Genomic DNA, 6,000 nt, shown 5'->3' with positions numbered 1-6,000 from the left:
TACCATGCAGGTGAGTAGTAAAAAACTTCTCCGTATTTGCATAGTGCTGCCAGAGCTGTTTTGAATACAGGGGGAAAAAAATAAATCTCAGTAAAAAAGGGAAAATGTGTTGATTAAAAAAAAAAAAAAAAAGTTTTGTTTCTACTTTTTCTGTTCTTCTTCATGTTTCCATTATTTACAAGAAGCAGAGTACTGACACCATAAAATCTTATTTTCACAGGAGTCTACCTGAGACAATATACCCCAAGAAAACCCTACCTTGAGGTAGAAAAGGTTTAAAGAATAAACTTGCAAACTTTTGGGTGCTTCCCTGAATCTCATCACCATGTATTCAGAAGCTTGCTTGACACCTATTATCAGCATTTGACTTATTTTTGTTTCATCTGGCTTCTGTTTCTATTTTATTGTCCTTTTTCAAGGTATGGAAATTGGGCTTCTGGTGTTATTTGATATTAAAAAAAATAAAACTATTTTTCTTCCACAACAGTGCTGAGTTTTATCTTTACTAATTTTCTTTCATCTCATCAGATTTGAATATATCAGGATTTTGTAGCACTAGTGAGTGCACCAAAGTGTCTTGTTGGTGTTTCCATTATCATTCATAAATCACGATTTTCAAGGTTAATATTTCAACTGTTGTAAATCTCATCTTGCTGAAATGAAGCAGCTTGGATTTCTTGGATGTAACCCATTAAATCTCCTTTTTTTTTTTTTTTTTTAAATGATAAGAGATGTATCAGTAGGTCACCTTCTCACCATCCACAAGAGAATCACCTCAATATCTTCGCTAACCAAGAAAGGAAAGAGATGAAAATTGTTGTTAAAACATTATCAGCATCGATGGTGCTTGATAGAAAAAAATGGATGAACAGAAGCAGAAAGATACTAACTCATGAGAGCCCATCCTCTTCAGTATATTAGTTGTCTTTGCTCTAGAATTCACGATGAAGATCCTCTCTTCTGCCTCACCTGCATTCAAGTCTCAAGTCACCCATGCCATCAGGCTGCCTATGTTGCCCACTGGCGTCCTGTGTCTCCCATCCTTCTCCCCATCCCCACTCAGCCAATTCTGACTGTTCCCCAAAGTCTGAACACCAATGCTTCTGGAACCTGCACTGCAGCTTCAAAATAATCATCAAAACCCCAAGTGGTGTCCCTTTGTCAAAGCTATCACCATTTCCAGTGTCAGTGTGCAGGGCAAGTTCAGCTGCTTTTCTACACCTCTTCTTTCTTTCTTTTTCTTTAGCTATTTTCTGCTAATCCTGTAATGCTCCTGCCAGCAGGCAGCATGCTTTCTGCAGTGCAAAAAGCACACAGGTTCTGTGCAGCTTCCTGACAGTAGGATGGGGAAACAGCATCTCTAAAAATTAAATCATTTAAGGATCTGCCATTTTAGCACTCAGTCAAGAACTTTTCCTTCATAATTTTTCATCATAAAGAGTTTGTATTTTCTCCAATCATTCTTCTCCTCTTTGCTGTAGTGAGATGTGGAGCAGGAATCCCAAACAGCCCTCATCAATGCATCTCAAGAACCATTTTATGACCCTCATAAAACACTTTGCATGACTGTTGAATTTCCTATTTAAAACAAATTAACTTCTGCATGCTCTAATCAGAACACAAAGGATCCCAGATCTTGTCTGGAAGTACGTGGAGGTTACAGAGAGGTTTTCCAGATTGATGGCTGCACTGAGTGTATGACCTTAGAATGAACTTCAACTAAACTTTGCTCTTTGTGCACTTGGCAGCCTGTATTTGGAAAGCATCAAATGTCTACATTCAATGTATTAAATAAGAGACATACGTTTTCAACAGATTTCGACCTTCTTTGTTTTTACAGAAGCCAAAAGCTTTAGCAACCTTATTTATATCTGTTATATCAATTATTCCATAACTATTTCAATCTGCTTTACTATACATTTATTTTCATTGAAAGAATACATCAGTCGGATCATGCTTTCTTGCCATTTCCTATTTTAGATTATGCATTCTTATCATCATCACTACAGCAAGGGTGATGAGCTATAGCTGTGCCTTGGTTGGTAAATTTTCATGGCAGTTTTGCAAGATAGCTTTATACCTAAACTCCATTTAAATCCTAGTTGTCTCAGGAGCCAAGAATTCCACTGGTGTGTTTTTATTTGGATTTTGTACCTGTACTTTAGAAATATGCAACCATGTGTACATGCATACACATCAGAGAGAACCAGAGGGAGAAGAGAAGGAAGGTTTTTCAGATCATGGGTGAAGCACTTTTGCAGGAAGCACTCAGGCACACAGCAGATTATACCACAAGACAAGGAGAATTATTGCCATGAAGAGGCATAAACAGATCAGAGTGAACACTTGCTATGGGGGTTGCCCATCATTCACAGAAATCCCTCAGCCTTGTGTAAATTTAATTTGTGTTTTGATAACCACAGGATTTCTTCAGAACAATAACTGCTTACTTAGCTATGACACAAACAGGTCATTCTGCTTTGAAGGTATATGCCCTTTTACCAGTCCCCAAAAAGAGACATGCTGACTCAGAAAGTCATCATCAAACTCCTGACACTTCTCAAACACAGATGAACACAGAGTTACAGCTCGCTAAAGCTCATCTTCAAAGAAATCCCCTTTTGTAAATAAATGAGGAAATAAAAGAGCCTGTATTCCCACCACATGTGACATTAGCTTTTCAACCAGCTGCTCCTCCACTGATTAGTTAAACAGACCAATGAATGTCAAGCCACCATTAATACTTGTGATATTTTTTCAGAGTAAATGACATACATGTGTGATCACTTTGCTCTAGCTACACCATCCTTGAGGAATTTATTGCCTCTGAAAGCATGGATGTGTCTCAGATAAGGGTATTTCATGCTCTTTACCAACTCAAGCTTATTCTTCAAGTAGACACACTTAACTTTATACCTGCATTGTGAAGTCATTTCAGTTCAGTGCTGCACACTCACCCCTGAACTATGGTTCTTTTCCTTCTCACAATACACTTTCTTTAAAAATCCCTTTAATTCCCTGTTTGTGGCTGCTTCTCAAAACCTTTCTATACTAAAACTTTACTGTTAGAAACATTTATTTCCACCTCACTGCTTCTGGCCACGGAAGTATTTAAATGACATCCAGTTCAATATATAATGATCAATGATCTTTGAGACCGTTTGTCATTAATAAAAGCTAAACTGTGTTTGTCTTTCTTTCTAAATTCTTTCAATGAAGCAGCAAGTTCTCTCTGAACAGATCTGTAAAGTTTGCTGTTGCAGTCAGCCTTAAAAAGGAGCATTCCCATGAGCACCTTGAATCTGTAAGACTCCTGCTTTAACTTCTCCTTTGAAATTCACTGCACCTGCCTAGTGAGCAACACCCTACATAAGCTCTCTACCCTTTCTCAGATCAAAAGTAAGTACACTTGCAGGTTAATGAGATTGTAACTTTTCATATGTTGTAAGTCTACTTGTTTGTGTAAGCTGTAGAGGTGATTTTCCTCTGAAGATACTCAAACCTTCCATTTTTTAAACCAATATTACAAAGGCACAGAGTTTTCAACCCTGGCCACATAACTGGTTGGAGTGTATATGATTTAACTCTCCTTTTCTCAATTTCTTTTTAAAGTATCAATTCCCTCTCATGGCTCAAAAGCCATGATAAGAGATAAAGGATCATTGCAGACTGGGAAAAGCGACGAAACGTAATTTAGTTTCAAGACTGATTTGATAGAGTAACAAACATACTATGTAAAAGCTTCAAGTAGATGTTTATATTAAATATCACAGGATACTTTTTATATGATAACGACAGAGCAAATTTCTCTGAATAGGAAGAGTATGTTTGAGATTTAAAAAATAAATGAGAGATATCTTCAGCTTGGGAAATACAAAGATCCATCTTAGTGTATTCACTGTTCATTTCCTAGCAAACCTATGGCAGGAGGAGAGAGAAGGCTGATTTCATACTATACTCAAATGTGCTGTAATTAGGGTAGAATCCTGCTAACGCTCTGTATCTGGAAAGTTCTTTTTTTCCAGCCCTGTAAAAGAACAATCTCAGTTATTAAGCTGCATGCGTGAAGTCAACCTGTCATTTTAACACTAGGACTTGGAGTTGCTTGCACTCAGGGTCTGGAATTTAGGAGTCTGATTGCTCAGAGGGTTGTGATGCTTCAACTTCCCTGCTCCCGGAAAGCCAATGAGCAATGCTACACCCCTTTGAACTAGCAACACTGCTGCTGTCTTGCCTACAGAAAAGTGCTTGAGCAGAAGAATCACTCATGGACTCCCCATGGGACATTACTGAGTCTGAAAAGATCTGAAACCTACCCTGTAATTAGGGTCTGATCCAAACCTACTGGTGTGAGCCAATGCTTTCTCACACAGGTTTCAAAAGACCCCCAGATCAGGATGCAAGTTTGTAGGTATTGCATCTTCCTGGAGAATTTATAAAAGCATCCATCTGCCTGGCTGCCTTCCCGTTTGTGCTTTAAATTGTCTTTATAAAAGCCTCTGACTTAACCAAGAAAATGGCTTAGATAATCTACCACATTAATACCTATATGCTATGTCAAATTGTCCTTCTTTCTACTCATATCCCAAAGGCTGGACCTTGGGGGTAGGTCATTATGTTATCTAAAAATGATTGCTCGGAGAGCGAACTAGAAATTCACTACTGATAGTAGCTGCTTCTGGAAAATAGCTATCTCATCTGTTGAATGGAGAGGTTACTTACCTACGTTTTAGATACATGTGGCAATTTCATCGCACAACCTGTTGTTTATACTTCCTGGGGTCAAGCTTCCTTTTAAATAAATGGTAATCACGATTCTCGTGACGTTTCCTCAGTTCCAGATTAATATATATATATACATATACACATACACATATATATACATATATATATGTTCAAATGTTTTATTTAAAAAATCATTTGTCTACAGTATACTTATATATATAAGAAAAGTAGAAATATCAGGTCTTCGTTTGCTCTTTTATTTTTAGCATCTTTGCTGTAGTTTCTTTTCCTATCATTTTTAAATTGTAAAAACACCCGAAATGCAACCAGCTTTAGTTTAAGGCTTGAAAATATGTAAACATAAAACATGTAATCTGTCATTGATTTGAGCCAGAATATTGCATTGCTTTGCTTTGAAGTCAGGACTGTATTACAAAACTGACAGTTTTAATGGAAAAATGGCTTTTGAAAGCTGCCTTTGAAAACACACTGAATAATTCTCCAAGCTATGACTGTTTCACTACCTGAATATTCAGCATAACAGCAAGAAACATTGCTTTAACTTATTCTCCTTATGCTTTGGAGTGACATTCAGTGGTGATAAAACCTTGTTTTACAGTAAAACCTCTTACAAGCACCTTGTGTTTTTCATGCCACTTCCAGTCTGAAATGACCACTCCAAAACATCTCATTATTTCGGTCCTAAAGAGGGTACTTAAAAGAATCCTTGGACCTACACATTATTTTCTCCTAAATTATACATATAGAAGACCCTTAAGGCCATTTAATTAGAGGTATTGCTTGTTTTCCCTTCTTACTCCCCTGCCTCATCCTCAACTCATATAAAAACATGAGAAAATTCATGCTGAAGATGTTTCTTTGGTTTCTCCTGGAGGGCTTATTGGAGATTTAACAGTGAGCATGTCAACATGCAGTTCAGAGGGCAGAGGGTGATTAATCTTAACAAAGACCATCTTCACACCTAAGAGTTTCTAAGGTACTCACATTAAACAACTGTTAACAAAAAGCTAACAAATAAGAAAGTTTTAAATGGAATGGTAAAATTAATTCTTTCTGCCAAACAATCAGGCACCACTTGTGCTCCTGATATGAGAGTGTTATGAATTTTCCAGTCAGAAGAGTCTTCTCACACAAGGATATCTAACACATGGATTTTGATTTTATGGCCCAAATAGAACCCCAAACAAAGCATTTTCTTTTGAAACTCTTCCCATAGACATTTCTGATATATCATAAAGAAAAATAAGAAGGAAA

This window comes from Lathamus discolor, chromosome Z (assembly GCF_037157495.1).
Source record: "Lathamus discolor isolate bLatDis1 chromosome Z, bLatDis1.hap1, whole genome shotgun sequence".
Lineage (NCBI taxonomy): Eukaryota > Metazoa > Chordata > Aves > Psittaciformes > Psittacidae > Lathamus > Lathamus discolor.
The sequence above is the reverse complement of the archived record's forward strand: the minus strand, read 5'-3'. Positions refer to the sequence as shown.